This window comes from Gallus gallus, chromosome 2 (genome assembly GCF_016699485.2).
Source record: "Gallus gallus isolate bGalGal1 chromosome 2, bGalGal1.mat.broiler.GRCg7b, whole genome shotgun sequence".
NCBI lineage: Eukaryota > Metazoa > Chordata > Aves > Galliformes > Phasianidae > Gallus > Gallus gallus.
The window spans coordinates 89,034,998-89,062,234 of NC_052533.1; the positions used below are offsets into that span (position 1 = coordinate 89,034,998).

The following is a 27,237-nucleotide window of genomic DNA, read 5'->3' on the forward strand; positions in this document are numbered from 1 at the left end:
ACTCCTAAATACATTACTTGTCCCCACGTTTCTTAGGTCAAATTGGCAAGTTCTAGTGTGTTCCTCATTATAGTATATGATGAATATTATGGCAAAGTTTCTAAGGAGTGAGGAAGTGTAATAGAGAGCAAGTCTTTAATGTGGGCTCCTTCTCAGAGAAGGAGCAAAACAAATTCTTAATAGTAACTCCTGGAGCAGCTCTTCTTTATGTCTGAAAACAAGAGATGCCTGGAGACTAGTTTAAGGTCAGATTTTAATGCCATATTGACTGAGGAGACTTTAAAAGGGTTGTCTTCTCCCACTGCACATCCAGGAGAGAGTTTTACAAAGTCAGTGTTTTCACAAGAGGTTAATGACGTGTTGTAGAATTGGTAGGAACCATGAGACAGGCATCAGGCGTGCATCCAAAACTGACCATAGCTATTGCACACAAAAAAAATGCAAGTTGCTGCATCTTCACCTGAAAAAAATTAAAAAAAGAAAAAAAGACAAAATAAACAGAAAGGGAGTTGTATATATTACACTTCCTGTTCGTTTCCTCACACAGCATTCTTAATTCTGTAGTCACGTTTTTTCATTTAGTGAATGAACTCCATGCATAAAGATTCCCCATACTGGTTGCAGAGCAAAGGGGTAGAATATACAGTAGGATGTCATAGGGAGATATATGACCTGTGTAGGTTTTAGGGACATTCCTCAGTGAAGGGGAGATTGAGAGCAGAATAATACCACCTCTGAGATACAGAGCTCAGTTTGTGCAGTGCCTGCTGAATGGCATTAAGTCTGTGTGACTTATCTATGGTGCAACTACTGGCTGATTCACATTTGTAGAAATATTTCTTTGACCTAAACCAACAATGGATGGATTTTACAAAAGCATCTTTTCCCTTTCATTTTTTGAAAGGAGTAGCCATTGTGAAGAGCAGTTTCTTAGGTCTGTAGCATTCCAGGCGTTGTGAAATACAGTGTGGATTCAAGCATACAACATTCAGGTCACTCATTTCACAAGCGATCAGACTGGTGAGGGAGAGCAGGAGAGAAGCCTGCAGCAAAACTAGCCAGTGTGAATTCCTCTTGGCTACAGGGCAGTCTTGTCCGGCATGCTGCCAGTCAGCAGCTGGGAACACTACTACTGAAGTGAGAGGTCCACTTTCCTTTCAAGTGGCCCGGTGTAAGTGACAGGAAGCTTGTAGGTGTCAAAATCCAGCATTTTCAGGTCTTCCTACTCAAACATAGAACTCTTACGCAAGACGAAATCAGGCCATCTAGAGGCAATAAAACTAAATAGGGAAAATGTTGGGCAATACCTGCTGACATCACTGTCACTGGAGGTAGACCATATGGGACTGCCGTTGGCTGAAGTATGTAAACTTTACTGGACTGTGGCATGTGGTGAAGGTTAAGGTTCAGTCATGCTGGAACCCGAGAAAAAGGCCTCCCGAGGGGAGTTCGCCTCTGTGGTGTTCAGTGCCCAAAAAGAACTGAAAAGGCAGAAGTTCTCTCACGGTGGGAATGACCAGGTTGGTGAGGTAGTCACCAGGCTGACCCTCGAAGTGGCTCTGGGACCTTCAGAAGAACCAGAGCCTCACTGGAAAGAGGAAGCAGTGACGGACCTGCTGCAGCTTCAAGCCTGTAACAGGACATCTGGTGGAAGGGGCTGAAAAACTCTGAAAGGAGTAGGAAGATGAGGGAAAAGTGTTAAGGTAGAAGTTCCCAAAGTTTCTGACTAGTGGAGGACTGTTACCCTTATTCTTTGGCAGTGCCACTGAGCTGTTTCATCAAACCTTTAAGAGAGACGCTGTTGAAAACAGTGTTTTTAACAGAGTTTTGCAGGCCAGCCTTAGAGTATTTCAACTGGCCTCGTGGACCATACTTTGGGAGTGCCTTCTTAAGGGGAATTCTGGTCTACTTATTCTAATAAAGTTCTCAATTCATCGTCAGAAGACTGAAACTCTTCTGGGGATTCTGCACTATTGTCATTTGACATGGTGGCTGTCGGGGTTTGTGGATGGTTTAGAGGCATAGGAGGTTATTGGCCTATCACAGATTCCCTGGGAGCTGCTGTGTACCATGGGGGGCCTTACAGCCTATTCTCTCTTGCAGAAGGGACATGCTCTGCCACCCCCAAGGAACAATAATGTTCAGACAAAGAAGATTTTTTCCAGATCTCTTTTGCAAACATGGAACTGAGCATGGAACCCTTTCTGAGCCAGAAGGAAGCTGCAGAATTTCACGTATTTGCTCTGCCTTTAAGCCAGGATGAATATTGGGCAGAGGCTTCTCTGTAGGTAGATGTTTTGGGTTCATCTGAATGCAAATAGTTCTTGTTACTCCAGAAAAAGGGCTGCTGAACCTTAGACAGAAGGTTTTTCATCCCTGTCATTAAAAACAGCTTCACTAAATAATGGGGAAATGAGATGTAAAGGCCAAAATACTAAGAAAAGCAGAACAGAGTGCTCTGAAGCCATAGGAGGATGCTTGGTTCCTGAATAACTATGCTAATTTTGATGCAATTCCAGGATTGCTACCATACATGTGAGATCAGTTTGATGTGGAGTATGTAGGGGAAAACCACTTCTTGTGCAGTGTCTTTTTAGGAGTTGGTCAAATGAAACATAGTGGGCAAACAGAACAGTTCACTACTACCAAAAAGATTAGGTCCTCTACCCTTCTCTCCCTTTCTCTTTCCGTCATAGCTTTGTATTTTCTCTAATGCTTGAACCTCTCCAGCAACTGATTTATTCACTGAAATGGCAGACCATTTATGCCATTTATGTTATGGATCGTTTTCTGCCATTTCTCTGAATTGAATTGAGCCATAGAGGTGGCTGATGCTACAGCCATAAAATATGACAGTAAATGATGTGGCTGTGAGCAGGGGAAGAGGAAGAGAGATGGGGCATAGCAGGAAAGAAGCAGGAGAAGAAAAAAGGAGCAGATGGATCTCGTACCTTCAACTGCAGAGACCCATTAGTTTGGCTTATCTACTCATCAAACTGAAAACTGTGGCTTTATGCCACTTAAAGCACTTTTTTTCCTATTCGAATTTATTCATTTCTGATAGATAAACTGCATTTTTAGCTCTTCCCATGCCTGAATTTTCATGAGCTTTGCTGAATTTACTTAGACTTAGATGTTGGTCTTCTCCTATTTAATTCATTAATTATTCCCCCTGCAATTCATTATTTTCACATGATTTCATCTCTAACAAAATCTAACAAAAGATAGATAAGTAGAAGTCAGACAGCAACAAAATACTGAGTATGAGCCATGTGGGATTCAGATATTTTAGCTAGCAGCAAACTTCACGGCTTTACTACAAGCAGTTCTTTCTCTGGACATTAAGACTAGTAGTGCAAGAGGACATCGGCTATAAATACAAAGGTCTTTAGAAGTATCAACCAACAATTTTAGTCTCAAACCCATGACAGTTATACACTGGTAGTTAAACATAGGCACATTCTCTATTAGTTAAGGCCAGATAGAGTCATATAGGCCAGAGAGAGGGCCAAGAGAAGCCAAGCCATTTTATTTTGTAAGTCTGATTTGTTTTGGACAAATTGCCTTGGGTGATTGATATCTTCAACATTCATTTGTCCAGACCAAAACCTGCTCCTTTCACCCAAGACCGTAAGCTATTCTTCGCTGCTGAAGACCCTTCTCTCTGTGACAGAACCATGGGAAGAGCTAGGTTTGAAATTTTGGAGCGTTGCAATCCCTGTGTACTCTGTTTGTATAAAAATTGTCTCCCTCAGATGATGACAGAATCCACCAACATGCCAACTCACACCTACTCTAGCTCTTTGGATGGGGCTGGGCTCTGTCATTTTGTCTTTTCATTGGTGTTTCTTACAAGTAGAGGTAAATGAAAAACTTCAGCAAGAAGTGCAGAAGCTGGCAGTGAGAGTGGACCTCGGGCACCTAAAGGGCTGGAGCACCACGGGGTGGTGGCAGTGAATGTGCAGACTGCAGTCTTAGACCCCAGCCCCAGGGAGCAGGGGCTGAAGGGGAAAATAGGAAATGCTGTTATTAGGTGCATTTGGGTATGAGGGGCATAAAACCAAGGGGTGGTGAGGAACATTGTGAGTTACAACATGCTTGTCTGTTGGTGTGCTGTGATGGGATGGAAGAGTTCCACATTTCTGCCACTTATACACTGTTGTCATATTGGCTGGTTTGCAGGCATATATCAGAACACTCATTTAAATTTTTTTAGTTATATCTGAAATCTGCTCTAGAGGGATTTGTAAGTCCTTCAGCATAGGCTTTTTCTTCCTTTGTCTTTGTAAAAGCAAAGCTCAGCCCCCAACCTTTCACATTTACTAACTGATTTTGTATTGAGATGTTTATTACATCTTTCTTGCTCGAGGAGAATCCCATTTGTCTTGAGCATACAGTATTTTCTTCTGTTTCCTGTGAAAAGCTGTTCTTCTCAGTAGGCTGTGCTTCAAAGATATGTGCTCTAAAACGCAGGCTCAACAAAAGCCATGCAGTTCACTCTCTCTTATCTGCTTTAGGCAATCACATAGTAAGAGCTCTCCTAAAACAAATAAACACTGCATTCTAAATGCTCAGTACCTTTATCAAGGTGCAAATGGAAAAGCGCGTTTTAAAAGAAATCAAGTTAGTGATATTTTAAACCTAATTTTTAAGCATTTTAAATTCACAGCTCAAGTTAAGTGGTAGGGCTGGAAAGGGAGGGTGAGGAAAAGTGTCTACTCTTTCTCTCTTTTCAGCTTGTTTTCTCTGTCCGTGTGCCAGCACAGTGTGGTATTCGGTTTCTCTCTTTCCCTAAGAGTTTATACGGATGCGCACCCATTTTATTTCTGTGAATATTACATATGGCAGGAGGGGAGGTGAAACCTGTCAGAAAAGTGGAGAGTCCACACTGATCCACAGGAAATATCTGATGGGATGTGGAGTTTGCTCCATTTAAAATCTAAAGATTGGGTAAAATTCAGTGTTACATAGAGATAGCTTTGCAGAGAGAGCTGCAACAGCCCATACATCCACGAGCTGCTCTGAGGGTGGCTTCAGATCATGACAAACAACTTCTGGCACACAACAGGAGTAGGTTTACCACTTCTTACTCCAGCAGCACACACCCCCTTCTCTTCATGTATCCTGGGTAACACACGACCAGGGGAACGGAGTAATGATTCTCTAAATATCTGATCAATCACAGGAAATAGCTGGCACACAGTCGCTGCTAATCTTCAATCTGAGATCGGTTGCATGGGAGAATTTTCTTACTACTTCTCTCCATGGTTATAATCTGGCCGTGAGTTTTTTTTTACTTGAGATAACATCTGATAAGAGATTAAGGACATGATAAGAAGCTGTTTTATATGAAATTTAAGAGGCCATTAACATTCCATTGAATTGTAAAATTGTCAAGCTAAAAACAGCTCTCCTGGTGTTCTGCACAGATGCAATAGCAGATCACTGAGTCACAGGAAATGATTCAGTCAACATTTCTAAACTTTCAATGTGTGTTTTATGGAAGAAACTTGATGTAAATGTTTAGACAGTTATGGTTTTGGAGATAAATATTGCAGTTTTATGGAGTTTGGGGTCTGACGTACCAGAGTTGTGATGCACAGTTGTCAATTCACTGAACATCTAAAGCTGTTCGATCGTTGTATCCAGTTCCAGTGTGGGATGTACTTTCTTTGGCTAATGAAATACAGTGTTGTATTTGTGTATAACAGATTGCACATCAGAAAGTCCAAGCAGGATTAATGACCTGGGATTCTCTCTGCACTGATGCAGAGTGCAGGGAGAACTTGCACAGACCTCCACACAGTTCCCCTGAGCTTCTTGTCACCCTGTAAATAGAGTGCTTCAGTGATACGACCTCTCACAGCAGGTTATCCTCAGCCCTAAATGACCTCGCTGGGTAAACTGCTTCTGAAGGGTAAGTTAAAATGTTTCCTCTCTCATTCTAATTGCATTAATTGCAACAGCTGGAGTGCTGAAAACAGAATTCATTTCTTCTGATGTCAGTTTCTTGCAGCTAAAGTGTTTCCAGTATTTTTCAGTTATTTTATTTCAGTAGGATTTTCTTGAATGCTTTACTTAGTGAGAAGTTGAATATACCTTCAGTGTGCTATGTCTTAAAGGACATGTAATCAGTGTTATCATTACTGTACAAAACTGTTGTTCCTAGGTGTATTTTTGTGAATCTGAAGCAGCTCGTGTAGGTTCTCTGGATTTACAGTGATTTACCTGAAAACATTCTAGGCCTAAATATTAATATCCATGATTACTCTAGCAGCAAGACAGGAACTTGAAGTTCTTATTATTTGTCATTAAGTATCTCATAGCAGGACACTTAAAAAAGACCTGCCAGCACCAATGCATCAAACCAATTCCAGCTTCAGCCATGTCATTTTAAATGCACCCAGCTTGTCCTTAGAGAAAAATAATCACCTGAGACAGTTTCTGCAGGTGAATAATTGTCTTTTTCATATGCTAGGTCTAGAGAAAAGTGAATCTAGGTTATGGGCATGGATGAGAAATTTCCTGTTTCCTCCTTGTCATCACAGAATTGTGGTAAGACCATCCACCCCAATCTGCTATGTTTTGTTGCTAGAAGCGAGCTTTTAAAAAAAATCATAGAATCACAAGGTTGGAAAGGACCTACAGGATCATCTAGTCCAACTGTCCTTCCATTACCCTTGCTACCACAAGGCACTAAACCATATCTTGTAAAGAAGAACCATTTGTTATTTTGGAGGTAATAGAGACTAAACACATGGCACCTTTGTAGTCCGGTTTGAAATACAAATAATAACAGTTTTTCTCCCCCCTTTTCCTGGGGACATCAGAATATGAACCTATTTTTTGTTTATGCTAAAGTTCATCCACCTTTCATTTTCTACTCTGCTGCTGATGTGTGAGAATCAGTATTTGGACCTGAGCCAGTGGAAAACCAGCAAGAAGTCTAATATTTCTAGTTGCAACAGGTGAGGACAGGCATGTCAAAACCAGCAGTGCCATTATGGTTCTAGATTTCCACCCAGAGGTGGACTGGGCTAGCCCAAAATGAAAAGAGAGATCCCTCTGAGTGTCACAGCAGTGCTGGACAATCGGGATGTATCAGTCACTCTGAAGAGCGCAGGGTGTGTGTTGGCCAAGGAGTTTGGTTCAGTCCAACCAATGCTGTTTTGTGTGTGGGTGCTACCAGGCCCCTCTATGAGGTGAAGCCAGGGCTGCCCCATTCTGGACACAGCTAGTGCCAGTCAACTCCAACGGCCCCACAGCAGGCACGGCCAGGCCTTGCTGTCAACATGACAGCACCCTGGGGAAAATGTGTATAAAAGAGGGCAAAAATGGTGTAGGAAGGTGAGGAGTGAGGCAAAGAAATGCATGAGAAGTGGCCCTGCAGCCACCAAGGTCAGTGCAGGAGGAGGGCAGGAGATGCCCTCTGTGTGGAGCAAATGCTCCCTGCAGCCCAGGACAGGGCCATGGAGGTGCAGGCTGTCCCTCTGCAGCCCATGGGCACCGCATGGAGCAGATCTGCTTGTGCAGCCATGGAAGCGCCCGTATTGGAGCAGGGGAAAAGTGTGAGGAGGAAGGAGTGGCAGAGGGGAGCTGTTATGGATTGATGGCAGCACCCATTCCCCATCCTGCTGTGCCGTTTAGAGAGGTAAGGTTGAGAGTGAAGGAATGAAGCTGAGTATGGGAAGAAGGATGTTGTGGTAGGAAGATGCTTTTAGTTTCTGTCTTCGTTTCTTGCCATCCTACTCTATTTTTAATTAGCAATAAATTGAATTATTTTTCCCCAAGCTGAGTTTGTTTTACCCACGATGGTAATGAGTGAGTGCTCTCCCTGCCTTTGTCTTGACCTATTTTCTCCTGCTGTCCTGATGAGGAGGGGGAGTGAGAGTAGCTGGGTGGGCACCTGGCAGCTGCCCAAGGTCTGCCCACTGCCACTGTGTTTTATTATCTGTGCTAACTGTGGATATTTTAATTCGTCCAAATACCTGCTGTGTAATTTTGATGATGAGATCTTTGATGTCAGACTGTTTTCAAGGGAAATGTAAAAAGAATCAGAGAAGGGAAGCAGACATAATGTTGAATAGATACTCAAATGGCAAACTGAACACAAGTAGCTTTCACTAAAAATTGTCTTGAAAGGATTGTAATGACAATGTTTCTTGATTTTTTTTTTATCTCGAGGGTGAATTTTAAGTAAAAGGCAATAAACAGTTTAAAAATCACAATGTCAGTGACGTAACAGTAAAATCAAAGCTTCAAGAATGAAAATAAGTTTCCTTTGTTCAGCAGCCTGTAATAGTTAGCTTTGAAATTTCAGTCCTGAATCTTCTGCATTTCCTTTTAAAAAGTTTAAAGTAAATGCTACTTTAGCTACTTGGATTTGGTCTCCTTGAAGGGACAGAGAAATATATCTTTATGGGCCTTATACCGTATATCCTTTTGTTGTAACTTATAACATCTTTTTCTGAAAACCATCGCATTGTTTGTGAAGTTTCCCAGGCAGCAGGTGGTCAGAAATTTATTTATTTATTTTTTAACAACAAAACCAAAATCTCCTTTGTAGTCACTGAAATATGTAATGAATGGAAACTTAATGAACCTGCTATTAGTATTTTTGTCAGTTTCCTCTTTTATCTTCAAATCCTTTTAAATACACCTGTTTCTAAATAATGTTCACTTTTCCCGGAGTGTTGGCTTAAAGTAAATAATTTAAGGATTGTTATAACTAAGTTTTAATAGTAAAATTATTGAAAATATGTACATACAGAAAGTACTGTGACCTGTGGTTTACCAGACTAGCTAAAGAGACCAAAAGTTGATTTATTTTGGTGTATGATTTACTTTGTAAATTCTTACAGGTTTATTGAAGCCAAAGTAGTTACAGCAGTAAATCTAAAATATATATATAAGGCAAATGGAAGATGGTGAAAAAATAATTCATAATGACAAACAAGACAGGCTACTTTATCTCTCTCTATTGTCTAACAGATTTTAAATGTATCCAGAGTTGTGTAACCCATCATTTTAAGCTGATTTGTAGTAAGATGACTCTGCAATAGTAGAGCTAAACAGAAAGGAGAAAAATGTCAAACTACAGTTTCAAAACCATCTAAGGAGTTATCTGTAGTAATGAAGTGACTGGAAATTCAGTAAGGATGAATGCCAAGTCCTGCATGTGGGAAGTAAAGGATATTTAGGTTGGAAATTAGGAAGAATTTCATCTCATAAAGAGCGGTGAGGCAGTGGCACAGGCTGCCCAGGGAGGAGGTGGAGTCACCATCTCTGGAGGTGTTCAAGAACCACATGGATGTGGCACTGAGTAACATGGTCTAAAATGGTCATGGGTATGAATTGATGATTGGTTGATGGTCTTATTGGTCTTTCCAACCTTCATAACTCTATGATTGTGCGAAAGACCTTGTGCAAGAGTGCAGACTGGGGGCAGAGCAGTGGAAGCAGCTCTGTGGAGAGGACCTGCTGGGCAGCAGGCTGGACAGAATCCCGCAGTGTGTCCTGGCAGCACAGCTGGCTCCTGGACAAGCACTTTTTAGATCATGTTTGCATACTGTGTTTAGTTTGGGGCCACCAAAAGCAAGAAAGAAGGTGGTAAGCTGGAGTGAGTTTGGTGTGGAGGGCCAAAACCAGGGGGCTGGAGGGAGGCTGATGGAGCAGGGCTTGCTTAGCCTTGGGAAGAGAGAGCCTTGGGGGGCCTTAACAGCAGCATTCCCGTGGCTGTGACAAGGTCATCAGAAAGATGGAGCCTAGCACTTCTCAGTGGAGTGCAGCATGGGAGAAACAGAGGGAACGAGCAGATGTTGATGCTGGATTGGTTTGCACTGGGGACAAGGAGAAATCTTTTCACCGTGAGGACGCTCATACTGGAACAGGTTCTTCAGAGGAGGTCGTGTATTCTCCATCCTTGGATTGTTGAGACTAGATGGGTTAAAACCCTAAATAACCTCACGGCTTGTTCTACTTTGAGCAGGACATTGGACTCAATGACCTCTTTAAATCCCCTCTCACCTTAATTTCCCTGTGCTTCTATGTGATTTTATTACTGCTGGTTTTTTCTTTTCTGTGAGAAGATGAAAGACTGTTGAAAAAGTGTCATTTGCAGGGTTCACATTCAGTCTCACTTCTGTCTCAAAGACTTTTCACTTGTGTGACTTTTGAGTTGATATACATTAAAAAGTTGTTTAATGCAGAAGACTTCAAAATTCTTGATTCTATGATCTCAAGACATTTAGATTATAACATTTTTCCTCAAGTGAAAGTAACTCCTTGCTTACTTTGGCAAATAGTTGTTCTTCTCGTTTGTTTTAATTGGGGATTGAAGGCATGAAGTGTGCCTTCTTTATAAAATAAAAGCTTATTTTACAAATTAAGGATGTAATTTGAAAACAAAAGACAGTTTTTGAGTTGAACAGATTACTTGCATTCAATTGCTATTCATTACCTGTTTTCAATTTATGCTTTGGCTGTTTGCAAAGACCTAAGAGTATATTCCTAAACTCAGCATTAGATGCAGTAATTTCATTTTCTGATTTGAAAGTTAAGTTCTCGAACAGACCTTACAATAGGCTCAAGTGAGCTAAAAATAAACTCCAGGCAATTCGTATTAGCTGGGTAATAACAGGCAACGGCAAAAAGCTATGATGAAAACAGGAAGTTCGTTACACAAGCTGCCCTTTCCAGATAGGTATGAATTCTTTAAGGCTTAACTAAAATAATAATCCCTCAAAGTTTTTAATAAAAGCAGAGAGTTGCCTATTGTTCATAGCTCAGTGGAGACGAAAAACATGCACCCCAGTACATTGTGAAAGATTTGCTGTGTTCTGGGAAACAACACTATTTCCATTTAGTTATTGGTAACCCTGATTTCAGTTTTAAGTCACTGTGGATTTGACTCTGCACAAGGCTGAGCATCTGAGCCCTATCTGGCAAAGCTGCAAAACAGCATTCAGTCTGTGGTATGCTGAGATTGAAATGTGGAAGTGGCCCTTGATTGACTGGTGTTCTGGGCTCTTCTTGATGCTGAAGCTATCCTCAGCACCTCCCACGAGATACAGTCCCCCTCTGAAGCCACAGTTCCTTCTTCATTCTCTTGGCCAGCAGAGGTAATGCTTGTCCTTAGAAGTGATGAGTGATGCAAAAGCATTGTCTTGGCCATTCCTAAAGATGTTTTGCTACTTTTTCATTCCTGTGTCTAAAAGACGTTAAAAGAAATCCCCCTAAAGGCCTAGGGCTCAGAACACAGAAGTCAAAATGCAGTAAGTCATGAAGGAGAACAGCATCCCCATCTCAGCATCTTGGACGTGCCTAACTGGGAAGAGGTAGGAGCCAGAAACGCACTTCTCCTGCAGTAGGCTGCTTTGTTGGTTAGTGGCCAGCAGTGAGAGGGAGGTGATTGTCCCCCTCCACTCAGCTCTTGTGAGGCCCCATCTGGAGTACTGCGTCCAGGCCTGGGGCCCCCAGCACAGGAAGGATGAGGAGCTGTTGGAGTGGGTTCAGAGAAGGGCCATGAAGATGATCAGAGAGCTGGAGCACCTCTCCTATGACGACAGGCTGAAGGGCTGGGCTCGTTCAGTCTGAAGAAGAGAAGGCTCTGGGGAGACATCATTGCAGCCTTCCTTGAGGGAGGAACTTAGAAGAGGGAGGGGGACCAAGAGTAGGGAATTCCATTTTTTTTCCAAGGAAAGGAAGAAATCCAAGATTAAATTAAGTTCAAATGCTGAAATTAATTTAACTTCATGTTTCACTTTTTTCCAATCTGTGCCTCATGACCCATGGTGCTGTCAGTCCCTTCCTAACACTGCGCATTAGGCAGCGAGGTTGCAGTCTTAAAGGTACCGGGTGGTGTCCCTAGGTACTGAAGAACTGTCATCCCACTGAGACCCAGTAGATCCAATTTTGCTCTCCAAAATCACACTTCCTTTGTGTCAATAGTATTTGTTTGAGAACAGGATGCCCATTCGAACTTTATGTTGAAATGATTGCATGGACTTAATTTACTTTGTTATGAACAATCATGTTATTGAGTGAGCAGACTTTTAAAGTAGTTATTATTAAGGGAAATCTTAGTCTACGTTGAAATCTCATGCTGGTCTTACAGATGGTAATCAGCAAGGTCTACCTTGAAGCTTTGGTCTGTTGACTGTTCCGTTGCCCACCCAAGAGGCGTAAAGAAGGTCCTCATTTTCCCAGCCACTTGTTCTGCTTGTGAAGTGGTAAAGTGTAGTTGTGTGTGCAAATAACCTACCCATGCCGCTTCCCATTGCCTGCATCAAGCTGAGTACACCAGTACAGTATTGAATGTACGACCATTTTATTTGCTTTTAGAACAAATTACAGCAGCACGAGCACATGGTTTTTCAGAAATGTTATTCACTGATGTCCAGATTCAGTAGTGAAAGAGGATGTTGTGTATCCAAGAATGTTCATGCCTCAGCCTAACTCTGGCCTTTCTTCTGTCCTGCAGCACTTGCTAATCTTTGGCACCCTTTCATCGCTACACAACTGGGGTCCTCCCTCACTAAAGCTCTCCCATCTCTCAGGAGCCCACTTGTTCACAGTGAGGCTTTGCCTCTGAGGTTTTTAACATGCTTATGATAAACATGGTACAATACAACTCTCACTCACCCTGCATTTTTGTCATGTGTTTGCATGACAAAAGAAATGTCAGTGTGTGTTTCTCCTGCCAAATGAAATCATGTTAGACTTTTATGTTTGCTCTGATTTGGACGCTTTTTATCTAATGCTGCCCATCCAATAAAATGACCTCAAATTAAGATGTTTGAAAGTCAGAATTGACTATTTCCACTAAGCAGGATAGAACACAGTCAGATTATTAAATAATGACAATGTTGATTTACTGTTAACAAATTCTTCATAGAGTCTAAACACATTAGACAGTCTGTGCAGATGATACTGGTGTAAACCCATGGATAAACTGTAGCCATTATGACCTTATCACGCAATTCCGGTTCTCAAACTAGAAAAAGCTGGTATTTCTTGTATAGTTAAATGACTACCTGGTCTGAAAAGGCCCCCTATTGCATTTCAGAATACATTACTTTAATAATTATTTGTTATATATGACTGGAGAAAGATTCTTTGTACACCTATGATACGGTTTCCTGTGAAATCTCTTCAGATTTTAAAATTGGAAGTCATGTAATTCCCTACTTGACTATGTTCAGCTTATGGATTACAAGGAGAGCTTCCACATTTAGAGTCATAGAATCCAGTCCAACTGTCAGCCCACCCCCACCATGCCCACTGACCCTCAGTGCCACATCCACAAGGTTCTTGAACACCTTCAGAGACAGTGACCCCACCACCTCCCTGGGCAGCCTGTGCCACTGCAGCACCACTCTTTTGGAGAAGAAATTTCTCCTAATATCCAACCTGAGAACCAACCAAGTTCTGCCCCAGTATTTCCAATTCAGTTGGAAAGTCCTTTTTTTTCCCCAGCTTTGGAAACCTCCTCTTATATTCTCTAGTTTTTCATTCTGCAGTGCAAATTGATGTAGTTATTCTATTCCAAACACTAAATTCTAGTGTTTATCTAATCTAATATTATGTCAATTAATTCAATTTCACAGACTAATTAAAGTTTTCCCTACATTGAACTTCAGTGTTAATCATTTAATGTTTTTCCCTGATATTTGTGTAATATACTCTTGTGTCTTTCTAAATGATTCTACTAATGAATGAATGTAAAGTTTAGACATTTTAAGTATTGGTTGTAGATGTAATATTAACTTTGCTGTCATTTAGCCAGCGCTCTGTAAGTATTTCTCTTTCCTTCTTTTCTTTTAGTTTAGCAGCGTCTAATTGTTTTGGTAGCTTTTCTCTGAACTTAATCCAATTTGTCTACATTGTTTTTTCCTGGTAATTAGTTAGATGCTGCTAGTGTAAAAACATTGGAACAAATTCCACCTGTTATGTGTAGAACCATCTCCTTTTATTTCTTCAAACCTGTCTTCTGCTAGCTTTCATCAATGGATCCTACTTCTTGTGTCTGAAAAAAACAGCAAGCACTTGATGTCTAGCTGCCTTCTCTACACCACATGTAGCGTGGTTGTTTCGTCTTCTATAACTCTCTTACGGTTCATTTTTTTCAGTTCCACAATTATTTACTCCGTTATCTTTGTATAGGAAAGATTTTGTTCTGCCAGTGGATGCAGGGACGGTCTACATTCTGTTCTTCCTAAGTAGAACTGCTTTTATTTTTTCTCTAAGATTCTATTTATTTCATTATAAATTCTCTACCTAAATCTATGACCATCTACAATGCTTACCACATATCTGTGAGCACGTATGCAGCTAATCTGTTAAAATAACACTAGTGTGACAAAGTAAAGAACTCAAAGGGAAAGTGGAGTTGCAGGATCAAGAGTTTTTAGTGGCCTGGTCTGCATGTAGATACTTCTATTTCCATGAACTGTGTCAGGCAAGAAGTCATAGGAAAAACTAGGATTTAAACCAAATGGTTTTCATCTTCCAAGCTTTGAGTGCTACATCTCACAAGTCGTTCTTCAAACATTAGGGAAACAAGAAAGGAAAGGTATAAGTGAAGTTTGTCACTTTGGGAGAAGAAAGAGTTTGAACTTATTATTTTCATGTGTAGTTTCATATTTTCTGCGATCTGTACTATATGAACACATAGTAATTATATCTGTGTTGATTTCTGGGGTTGTCCTGAGGTTGTCTACTGAACCAGTGCTGGTCTCTGTTGGCAGTGAGCTGCAAGGGTGGCTTGAGGTGAGGGCAGGTGGATTCATGCACAATGCACAGAGCTCTCCCATACAATGAGTGTGTGTAGCTGTCATGTTGGACTGGCAATGCATAACCACTTTGTGTGTTCCCCATTTACTAACATACCTAGGTGATACCATACCTAGGTGTGGCACACTTAATCTGCTCAATAAATCTTGGACAATTTTAAAATAAACCTTTCGTTTTCTTAACAAGAGGAATGCTTATTGTGAGATGGACTATGCTATGATGTGAGACACATTTTGTTGTTCTTTCTCCTCGCTGGACCTCCCGTTTCTCATTCTGAATTCGGCCATTCTGTGGCAATTATATGCCTGGTCTGTGCATGACTGCTCGTGGTTACACATCACTTTCACAGTGCTGTTCTTGCGCTCAAAGCAGTGCCTGTAAATGCTTCATGCCCTCTTGCTTTCTTTCTCTTGTGAAACTGTGCCCCAACTGCTGGAAAGAGCCGCAATGCAAGAGGAATGGGGAAGGGCAAAACCAAGCAGCAGGTGAGTACTCACCCGTGCAGTCAACAGAGTGCCTGTTTATAGAAGTTGTATGGTCATTTTTTTTCTCTTTTTGCAAAAATATCAGACACCATAATGGCAGAACTTACAAATTCATAAATATAGCCTGGTTAGGGTCTGATTATGGAATGATTATTCTCTGAAGTGGTGGGATTTCCTTCATCTCACAGTGTTATCATGGCCCAAGTTTTATCAAAGGTGAGATGAGAATCTGAAGCTTTGCTTCAAGACTATATGCTGTTCTCTCTCCGTGAAATGTTTTTGAAGGAAGCCTCTGGTAAAGATTGTTCCTTCCAGATTATAGCCACAGAAGGAGGCTAGGAAAACTAGGGAAAGTTTGTATTCAGTGACATTTATAAGAACAGACAATCAAACAAGAATATTTCTCTATTTATTTCATGAACTTTTCATTAACAAGAGTTTGATTTCTGTAAATTGTTTTTAGCAATGGAGATTTTGGCCATACTAAATAGTTTATGTAATTTTTCATTGTTCATGGTTCTGCTACAACAAAAAAACTTGATCTTCTGGCATTCAGTAATATTTTTGCTTTGAGCCTGTAACTAGTTGATGCTAGTCACAAAATGAGTTTAGTTTTTGTTATGAATGCACTTGGGATACGTAGCATTCATTTTCACCTCATCAATACTTAATCCAAATAAACAATTAAATGATTACAGTACTGTCAAACAATATTTGGCAATTATTTTGCTGAATGATTCAGGAAGGTGTCTAACAGTCTTCCTTGACTGCATATAGGAACAACTGTGAGTTTATGAAAATTGGATTGGAATTGCAAACTAAACAGCAGGACCATAGAAACTATAGCCTTTCATTATTATTTGGGTTTGATTGGAAAACAATACGTAAGAGATAAGAGGAGAATAATAGGCCCAGTAGTTCCTCTCAGAGAGGCTAAGATGGTGACTGGGCAAGACTTTTTGCTTTGAGCTTTACATTTCACCTTGATTCTGCTTCATGTTAGTGTATTAGCATACGTAGCTGGTGCTTTACAGCATCCTTGAATGGATTCAGCCTACTGTGGAATAAAAGAAATTGATTAATTGATGTGTGTTTCTCTACTTGAGGCCACTCATGTACTGTGATTGCAAAGGGAGAGAAAAAAGTCAACTCTAGCTGTGTATAACCAGAATTAATAAAAATCAGGTCTTGAACTTTTTCTTGACCAATGAAGAAAAGAGAGATTACTTGAAAACACAGACATCCTGGGAGTACAAGTGAACAAACAGGTATGTAAGCAAAAAATGCATTATTTTTGAAAAGAACAATCAATTCTACCCAACTGAGCACACAACCCACAGATCAATTTATGAAGAAAATTTATCTGACCATTTCTATTGATCTTGATAGGAGGTGTGCAATAGGTAATGTTACTGGAATGTAAGGGTCAACAAAGTGTGGGATAGAGTTGAGAGAAAGTATTTGCTGAGGAGAGATGATAATTAACTCAGTGTTTTTACTATGGTTAGACTGAATTTAAAATATCAAATCATTATCTCTTCTCAGTTTATATGTCTTTACCAATTTTAAGAACCAGCCAATATCAATTTCTATAAATTATAGGTAGATAATAGCATAATAGATTATTTTCTGAAAAGATATGTAATATCATATAGATGTTATTAGGTGATGGTTTTAGTTTCATTAGTATGGTGATATATATTATTTTTATTGTTATTATTGTTATTATTATGATGTTTTTGTTAGTGGTGTTATCTCAGATTTTTGAAAGATCTCCAGAAAAATATTGAAGCTGGATTTAGGTGCTGATAATTTCTTCCAGCTCCTAATGATTAAGGGTAATGAGTAGACACACACATTAAATTTAAGTGCCATTTTCCCTTGGATAAATATACTTGAAGTTTTATTTCCCTTAGGACAGTTCCTGATCCAATAATTGGTTGAGTTTTATTTCTGACTCCCATTGTACTCTATGACAAACTGAGAAGAAATTACATGGGTTGTGTTCTCTTCATATCATTAAAACTCAGAAACAGAGTGGCAAATAAAGAGTCTCCAAATAAATGTAGTGTTTCAACAGAAACAAAAACAAAAACAAACAAACAAAAAACCTGCCTGAAAATCTGAAGAAAATGCTGGGACAAAGTATGAGATACTACATAAGTAATGAGACAGTTCTTGTCTCTAGAGACAAGAAGAGTTGGAATTTCAACAGGACAGTTCTACCCATGACACAGGGCTGTGTCCCTGAATAGTAAGTTAGGTTAAGATAGTAAACATAGACTTTTAGAACAGTTTGGGTTGGAAGGGACCTTAAAGACCATCCAGTTCCAACCACGGGCAGGGCTGCCCCCCACCAGCTCAGCTGCCCAGGGCCCCATCCAACCTGGCCTTGAGCGCCTTCAGGGATGGGGCACCACAGCTTCTCTGGGCAGCTGTGCCAGCAGTGCCTCACTGCACCCTCAGTAAAGAATTTCTTCTCAGTATCTAATCTAAACTAGACAGATATATTTTAAACCAATTACAAATAGCTGTTATAAAGAGTTGTCAGAATGAATGAGCCTTTCTGGTTTGCTTCTTGGGAAGAATTCTGTCATGTTATTCAGTACTTTTCCTGAGCTCAGTAACTTCCATTTGAAGAGGGAGAAAATACAGTCATTGCTGGAGACTGATTCTCCGAACTACAATTTACTGTTCAGTGTATTATCAGATTCATGTGATTTGCTCAGCCTTTATCAAGGGAAAAATACTTTCAGTAACACCCACTGGACATTACTGAAATCAAACGTGCTGAATCTCACTCAGTTATGTGCTGGAGAGATACATACTTTGCTGAAGGGGAATAGTCTTTAGAGTTTGCTATTTAAACATTTATTCAAATGTATGTAGTTTTGAATATTGTAACTTCCATGTGGCAGAAGCCCATTTATACTTTTGAAATATTATAGGAGGCACAAAACCAATCTGCCTTTAGATCTTTTCACATGCCTTCCTAATTTTTGTCTTTTTCTTCATCTCCAGTAAATCATCCTGCAGAACAGAAAAAGAACACTGTCTTGGGGTGTCTTTGCTTTCCCCATAGTCTCCTAAAGGGTGGTAGACTGTCAAATGTGAGAATTGCCCGTAGTTGAACTGGTGTAGGAGATGATTTATGGGTTAAAGAAATTGTTGGGCATTGTATGTATAGGACCTATTCTTTTATGACCATTTTGAGCTCTTAAATGGGACTAAACTGCACAAAAACTTTTGGGATAGTCTTCTACAAACTTCTACAGACCGTGAATGTCCTTCTCTGCTTCTTCATTTCCTCTTTACATTTTCTAAGGTTGTTTCTGTCTTGATGGTTTGAGAAAGCTTGAGGTGAATACAGTACTGATCTATTCTGGCATCCAAACATTTCAAACAGTATCTTAATTCAAAAAGTCTTATTTTTCATTGAAGTTTATTTGTTCTTTTATTAATACCTTGTTTAACACTTTTCAACCATTCAAAGTCAAGTTGTTGAGTATTCAGTGTTCAGTATTGTTAAAATATCATATTTTTTAATGTAAAGTTTTGAAATTGTAATTTATTGTGAAGACAGAAATGCATTTATTTCACAGTTTACAAACAAGAAAGTCATGACACAGTATGTGAAATGAAGATAAATCCCTAAATGAGACATACTCTCCATGGGTATGTCTGAATTGGGTTAGTTTTGCTGTGGTAAATTCTGAGCACTACTTTTACCCGCTATCTAAACATTTTATAAAAACCTTTTCCTCATGACCTATTTCAGTGGAAGGATCAGCTGTCTGAAACATTATAGGTTAGCTTCTTCTGATCAATTCTTTTGATAGGTACTTTAATTATCGTAACTGTTGGCTCCAGGGCTAATCCTACAAATCGGAAAAGAAACGTATCATTGTTAAGTGACAGATGCTAAAAAAAAAAGAAGCCAAACAAGCATTAGGCATTCAGTTAGGCACACCAAAACTGTGAGCGTTAGGCACCAAATTTATCTGCCTTTTATATATATATCTACTTTGTGCACATGTAATTTTCAAGAACAACTTTTCATATACCTGAAGCTGTTGCTATTCAGATAATACTTGTCTATGGCCACAGGTTTGAGGAGCTTGTCTCACTTGTTGTGTGAAAAAGCCCTGGGCAATGCTTGCAGACATATGTGTGTCAAAGCAGTCACTTCTGCTGCCAGGAACAGTGCAGTTCCCAGTCTACTCCCAGGTCAGCTCATTGACTTATGTAGTAGACCTTTGGATGGCCTTGAGCAACTTGATTATGTAGGAAAGATGATATAGTTGGAGAGGAGGTTACAGCAAATAACTTAGTTTCCCACAGCAAACTTAAGGTTCCCTAAACATCAAATAACTAAATTATATGTTACTTAGAATTACAGTCGCATTGGACTTCTATGCCCATTTCATGAGCTTTCTGAATAGTTAGCTTTTTTTTTTTTTTTTTAATAGCCAACAAGAAATTTTGGAATCCTCCCTTGGGAAAAACTGTAATTACTTTTCTAACATTAAAACCTCAGGTAGTAGTTCTAGTTTAATGGATTGCTTAAGAGAAATTGTTTTTTAACTTCATTTCAGGACTTTTGGAAGAGACTTATGCTGTGGCATTGTCTATCAATCGTTTCTACTCTAACATATTCTGAATTTGTTGGATAAATTCAACCAAGCCTGAGTTACCTGTAAGAGTTCTAGATTACTTTATGTCACATGAAAATTAGGGGCAGCATGGAAGAGAGAGACTTGAATTAACATACTGCTGAAGAAAGGGCAGGTAGGAAGCAAACAAGGTATTCTACTAGGCAGCTGTGGGCTGAGTTTGGGTTTGGACTATCTACAGTACATGTGCTGTCTTGCCTGGTGACATGATGGAAGAGGTGGTGTCAAGTAGCTTCATGGAGTGAAGGGAACCATCCATTTGCAGAATAGCTCATTTGACTGTCATTGCTGTAGCTGCCTCAGTTCAGAAAGAGATTCTGAAAACCAATATCATATGCTTTATTAAACTCAAGTCTTAAGAAAGGCTCTATATAATCATTTTAATTTCTGAGGCTTCAAAGTAATCCTAGTTAAATATATAAAGAAAATTTATCATAAGATGTTAGCACCATTTTTCTTGATTATCACTTACTGAGGTCTCAAAGTACTCACTCCAAAGTGCTTATAAGCCACTTTTTTTTTTTTTTTTTTTTTTTCCCTCCTTTGCCACAGCATCCAGTAACTTAATAAAAGGCAGATTATACTGATCTACTGTGAGGACTAACTAAAATATATGTTTTTTTGCACGTCTACTCCACACAATTTTGAATTATTCCAGGACTACAGGTGATGTGTATAATTTTGTAGTACGGGTACAGAATGCACATTTTTCTTTAAAAATAATATTTTGCTTCAGTATGACAAAGGACATGGCAGAAAGGGAGCTTTCACACTTAAAGCCATAAAGGACTCATGCTCATTTGGCATTTCTGCCAGGAGAATCTCTCTAAAGATGTGGTCGTTGATGAAGCACTGTACTTCATGGTCTTTGGTAGGTCACCACAATGCTGTTCCACAGCACAGTCTTATGCTTCTGAATGTACTGCTGTCTTGTAAGCAATCTAAAGCTAATCTAAAGCTGCCAGTCTGACTGTACCTGGTGTACCAGCAAGGTACATAATGCTTTTGCTGGGGAAACTCTAGTGCATTTATTTTAGTGGAGAAAATATTTGAAATACAATGGAGATTAGTCTGGTGACAAAGATAGATGTTTTTTAGTCCCTGTGAAAATTCAGATACAGGCAGGTTAGAGAATCCCAATTACAGCTTAGGTTACATATGCAAACAAAGGGATAAACTTATCAACTAGATTATTTGAAGTTGCTATGTACTTGATCTTTAATATCCTGGTGGTTTGGAAGGACATGATGTATTTTCTAAAGCAGGTCTACAGAGCCATTTGGAAATATAATGCTTATTAACTAAGCAGTGCTGTGTGGTAGAAGTTGTGGTCCACCATCAGTATCTTCTGTTGCAATGTGTCTCTTTTGCTGTGTAACCTCACATGACTTTTGTCGCAAGCCGACTCCTCAGCAGGTAAGGTAACATGTCCCATATAGGTGCTTCACAAGGTTGCACAACTGATTCAGTGCTCTGGAGAGATTTGGGAACTGTAGGCGGAAAAAGATTATTGAAGTTCTTAAACCACGTGGCTGACAGGGTAAACAGCCTGATATCAGAAGAGACAGCTTTCATGGAATCACAGAATAGTTGAGGTTGGAAGCAAGATTGCTTGGTTCAACTACCTTGCTCAAAGCAAGGTCAACTAAAGCAGGGTGCTCGGGATTGTGTCTGGTCAGGTCTTGAATATGTCCAAGCACTGTGACTCCCCAGCTGGCCTGTACTTAAACTGGATTTCCTGAATGTATACACACAGATAAGACGTGCTCCCTTACCACCCTCCTCATCCCCAGTTTTTCTTCCCCAGGTAAAACCAATTCCTGCTCTCCCAAATTATATTCTTATGTCAGACACTCCAAACAGTTAATCTTCATAGGGCTTTGCTGGACTTGCTCCAGTATCTCTGTGTTTGCCTCGCTCAGCACTCCAGATGTGATCTTATCACAGCATAATCACAATCATCCTGATAGCAATGCTCTTCCTAATGCAGAAGGCTGCTACTGGCTGCCCTTCCTGCAAGGGTGACTTGATGGTTCATTTTCCACCTGTCAACCAGTAATGCCATGTCCTTTTTTGCAAGGCTGCTTTGTAGTTGGCCCACAGTGTGTACTGGTGCATGGCATTATTCCTCTTTTGGGTGACTTTGCAGTTCCCTTTGTTGTCTTCCTGGACATTTCTGTCGGCCCAATTCTCCAGCTAGCTGAGGTACTTCTTGTTTGACAGCACACCCATTGGACCTATCATCCATCCGTCCCATCTTAGTATGGCCTGAATATGTGCTGAAGGTACATGCTATCTCATCCTCCAGATCATTAATAAAGATGCTAAAGATGTTCCAGTTGTTTAGTGGTAAGAGAGCTGTTATCCATTTATAGTTGCTGATAAACTGAAAATATATCACTTGTATAACAGAATTAGTATAGAGTCTCCAGGGAGAAGGGAACTCTCTGGAGGAAGGGACAAATCTTGAGATTATCTGAGCATGTGGGAGGAGAGAAAAGCTTTGACACATACTGGTCAGGCAAAGGAGGACTATCTGAGACTGACAGCTGGCTGAAGATCTAGGAGATGGCTGTGGATAGTAGGGAGCAAACATACAGCCAGGCCTGAGTGATTTCTTAGGATCAGGAGGGGACTGCACATGGTTACGTGGTCGCAACCCAAAGACAATGACCTGTCAGACTGTCAGAAAGGACGTGCTGCAGAAGGATAAAATAACCAGAGGACTTTCTTTTGCAAATCATTTTAAGATTTCAGTTCTTCCTTACCTCATCTCATGGCTTATTCTGTTTTAAAGACTTAATTCTTCTAGTTTGAACGTTAGAAGAATCTGTCTTTTCCCTTGAAAATTTTCAGTTTTAGAATTTAAAATTTAGAATTGTAGAATCATAGAATGGCCTGGGTTGAAAAGGACCACAATGACCATTTAGTTTCAACCCTCGTGCTTTGTGCAAGGTCGCCAACCACTACACCAGGCTGCTCAGAGCCACATTTAGGAACAACGTTGTTAATTTTACAACCTTTAAGCCATCACAGTTCCCAACCAAATTGAACTTCTGTCCCTGGCTCACCAGAAAATGTTCAATACCAGGTTCTCAGGAACTAGCCATAATTTTGCACTTTTCTAACCACATCTAGACTGCATCACCACAGTGCAGATTTAATTCTGAGTCTTAAAGGAAATTCCTTCTTTCATTAGTTTGCCACACAAATCAAACTTTTGCAGAGCAATGCTAAATGTATCTTGTTGATTAAACCTCATTTTCAGTATGGAACTCATCCCGAAGAAACATTAGTACTATCCAGAGCCATTCCTATGTGACAAATGATTGAAGAGGTGCTTTTTTTTCAAGGTTTATTTACAACTGAAGCAATATTTCTCAGTAGAACTAGAATTTTAAGTACATACTAATAAGTATTCTTTTTTTCAGTCAAGAAAGCAATTAAAAATTAGTTTGGAAAAGGTACACCGTTTCTGTCTGGCCACCATCTCAAATTGTGGAAATATCAATGTTTTGGATGGTCGTTCATTATTGCAACTCTGAAAGGACAATAAGCTTCTTTCTCTTGATTACTTCAAAACAGCAGTAAAACTGCATTAGAAATATTTGTAAATGGGAAAAGTGCAGAGTGTTCAAATAGTTTGGCTTTTCTTGAAGACTTACAAGCATCTATACCAAAAAAACCAAACAAGGATTTTCCGGAAACAGTAATAGGTTCTTGGCTCTCTTATGCTCTACGTAAGTCATTATTCAGTTTTAAAATCATGTTTGTAGTCACTTTTTTTCATTTGCCAAAAGAGTTCCGGGGTTATAGAAGACTTTTCAGTCTTAGACATTTGGAACAACCGAAGCATCATGGAAAATTATTATCTAAACTATTAACTTATAATAACTGCATTGTCTTATGAACGGTGCAGTTGAAGGGATCTTCAAAAGCTTCTTCACTGTTCCCAGTTGCTTTTCTACGTTAGGTGAAGATTGCTTAATTGCAGTTTTTAATTTCTTTGGGAATGGTGAGGTTGGAATCGGTGCCGTGAATGACTGAACAACTACTTAAAAGTTTTTGTTTTTTTATGATATGCTCCTAAAATCACAACCACCTGCTCTTCCGTGTGCTGGAGTTAATGATGTAATGCTTGCTCTGGAAGGTAAGCTTAAAAAAGAGTTGACAACTGAATCTTACATCATCTATCTCTTAGAAACATTTCACATTAAAGCAGAAAAAATACCAAGCATTTCATTCACCTTTCAAATACCTGAATTTGTATGTAAGCTGAAACAACAAAATTAAAGCTAAACTGACCCATTTGCTTCCTTTGGAAAAACGTGCTGGCCTTTCAGGAAATCACAGGTTTTTATGACTGACTGAACTTCCAAGGGGAACCTTTGCTTCAGGAATGTTAGGGGAAGGAAAGAGTTTCAGTTGCATACCCATTATGTGAGCCTCATATAAGGAAACTGTCCAATACTCTATCCTTATAATCAGTATTATCAGTTTTATCTCAATAAATTGAAGTTGGTGGCATAACAGTGAGGGCAACAGGAATGCAGAATGAGAGAAAATTGGATGAGAAATAGTATTTCCATTTGCTATTATGTTTTCACCCATGAAAGATGATGAGCCAACTTCTGAGGCAATTAAAAGCTGGGTTGTCAAGATTATGGCATCCCATATGGATTTCTGGTATCTGTAGTGCTGGTCCACCCTTTAATCAGAACAAAACTGATCTCTTTAAGCTGTAACAAATATATAGGTGTCTATAAAAAGTGACAGTAGTTTCAACTTGTACAGCTTTCAGCCATGAAGCTAGTTATATTAGTTTTGCTCTTTGTAAAGAGTCTACTCATAAACATATTGCACGTATTTGTTCAGCTCTTGTATTATAATGACAAATAATAATATATAAAGGCTCTTTTTGGGCAGGTGGGGAGAATATATTTGGGTGCTTTAATAAACTTTGGAGGTTTTCTAATTGATTGCTCTTTGGTTTATTTTTGGGGGGTGGGTTTTTTCATAATCAGCTTTTAGAGCAGTGGTACTCAAATCCAACTTCTTTATTACAATTAAGGTCTAGTCACCGCTGTCTAGACTGGAGTAATTATGTTGGTTGTTTTCCTGTAATAACCCTATTGATATGCCCCAAAATAGCACTGGCCCTTTTTTTATTTTTTATTTTTTCAAATAGCTGATTTCAGCTGATCGCACAAATAATGGACCGTCGTCCATTACATGTAGTCTGATTTTTGCCATAAAGGGATGCTGTGCTTTAAAGATGAAAATTGTCTTGAAAGGGAAGGGAAGGTTTTAGCCTAAACGACATTTTTCAGCCCCACTTAGGGAAACCAACATCATGTAAGCTCTACATATCAGGTTATGTGGCTACAGGGAATTGTGTCTGCTGTTTTCTTTGTCCCTCCTGGATAAAGGATGAAGGCGAGAGCCGGGTTCTAATGATTTTCAGGCCAGGGGCAAATTCACTTCTACTTTTACAAGAACTGCATTTTAAAACCTTTACAATAAATTGGATATCAGCCCAAACTTTACTGTATTTTTTCTACTCTTCTGTTTTACAGAAAGCCGTCTTACTGATCTGAGGCACCAAAAGGACCGGCTTCTGGGCAATGAGAGTTGTGTATCTGTTACGTGTTGGAATGGTGTGACTGTAAGATTAAGTCCCTGTCTGCTACTGGCTGGTCTTCAACATCTTCAGAGATGATTCCAGGGGATCGCTGGCTATCTGCATGGCAAGAAACATTTCTGTGTTAGCTTTCAGCACACAAATTGATCTGTCAGATCCAGTCTCCTCAGGCCTGTGATTAGGTCCTTTTGACATCCAAAACCACTCTTAAATAAACTTGTAAAGGTAACTCGTCCTCTCCATGCTGTCAGCTTAGTTCAAAACTTTTACACTTTTCTTCAATTTGGAAATCTCCAACTCACTCTTTAGTCTTAATGTAAATGAAAGGACTGGAGGGCATAATTTCACAAAGCTGTCCAGACTCAAGGTGTGTATTTTGAAATGGAGCTCTAGTCTGGTTTTGTATAGACTCAAACATGATTTAGTGATTTAGTTGGAATATGTATCAGAATGGATTGATCTGGCTATTTCCTTCCCATGTATGTGTGGAGAAACTTACTTTACCTCTTTAATAAAAGATTTTTGGATGCCTCTGGTACATCTGGAGGGGTGACAGCATCGTGAAATTGTATGACTTGATTTTATGTCCCCTTCCTAAGAACATGCCAGCTTTGGTGGTTGGATTAGATGATATTAGTGGTCTTTTCCAACCTTAATAAATCTGTGATTCTTCTAATCATGGTCTGTATGAACATCCAGAGAGTTCTCATTGACTATTAGCAGCAATCGTGAGAAGCCTTAGGTACTGGAGAATGACATAGCTGGATTTTGCCTGGGTGCACTGCACTGAAATACAGGAGGAAGTCTGGTACAAGGACCTCTGTCATTAGATGCTTACACTAATGCTTGGCCTTATACCTGCTGCTGTGATCAGGGAAATGCCAGCCAGCCAGACTCCTGCCCTCTAGGAAGAACAGTCTCTGAATTTCCCTGAGAGTGGTGTGACCATCTGCACTGATAGCCATTGTGCTAACTACACAAAAATCCTTCACAGGTGCACGTTTGGCTGGGAGAGACTTTCTCTCTTTCTCTCTCTCTCTCTCTCTCTCTCTCTCTCTCTCTCTCTCTTTCTTTCTTTCTTTCTTCTTGTTTGTTTCATCACAATTCATGACTTGAAACAGCAATAGGCCACAATATGCATGCATTTGGAATTGAAGGACTTGCTATAGCTGAAGAATTCACACAAAACCATGTGAGAGGGAGACAGGCACATGACCAGCTTTGAATGTATGTTTCCCACGCAACAGAAACCACAAATATGTGCAACTGATGAACAGCTAAACCAAATGCTGTGTTGGTGGCTGTTGCAACTTCACATATGGTGCTCTGCTTGACCACTTGCTCTGCAAGTTCTGCGAGAAGGCTGCATTTGTTTCAGACCTGCCAGAGTGTCTGGGACAGCAGTCCTACAAACAACTCCTTGTTTTCCCGTTTCCTTGACCCTATTGCCAGGCCAAGGCAAAGGGTCTGCCATGGGCGGCTGCATGTAATTTCATAGGCTGTGCATCTGAAGTTGACCTCTGCTATCTGGTGAGTGCATCAGGCTGGGAGATGGGAGATCAGAACTTTCTTCCTGACTCTTCCAAGCTGCTGGTGTTTCGTGGCTAATCTCTTTATCTTATCTTTTAGTTTCCTTGTCATCTCA

General features: G+C 39.9%; 1 long non-coding RNA gene across 2 annotated transcripts; it reads left to right on the top strand.

Annotated features, from left to right (window-relative positions):
- Positions 1–6,926: 6,926 nt before the first annotated feature.
- Positions 6,927–26,284, top strand: LOC121113121. 2 transcript variants are annotated; one of them, XR_005857905.2, is made up of 3 exons: positions 6,927–16,546; positions 19,874–20,066; positions 25,528–26,284. It is a non-coding gene; the product is annotated as an uncharacterized LOC121113121 (long non-coding RNA). The 2 variants fall into 2 exon arrangements; XR_005857904.2 differs by having other exon boundaries at positions 6,927–20,066.
- Positions 26,285–27,237: the final 953 nt, after the last annotated feature.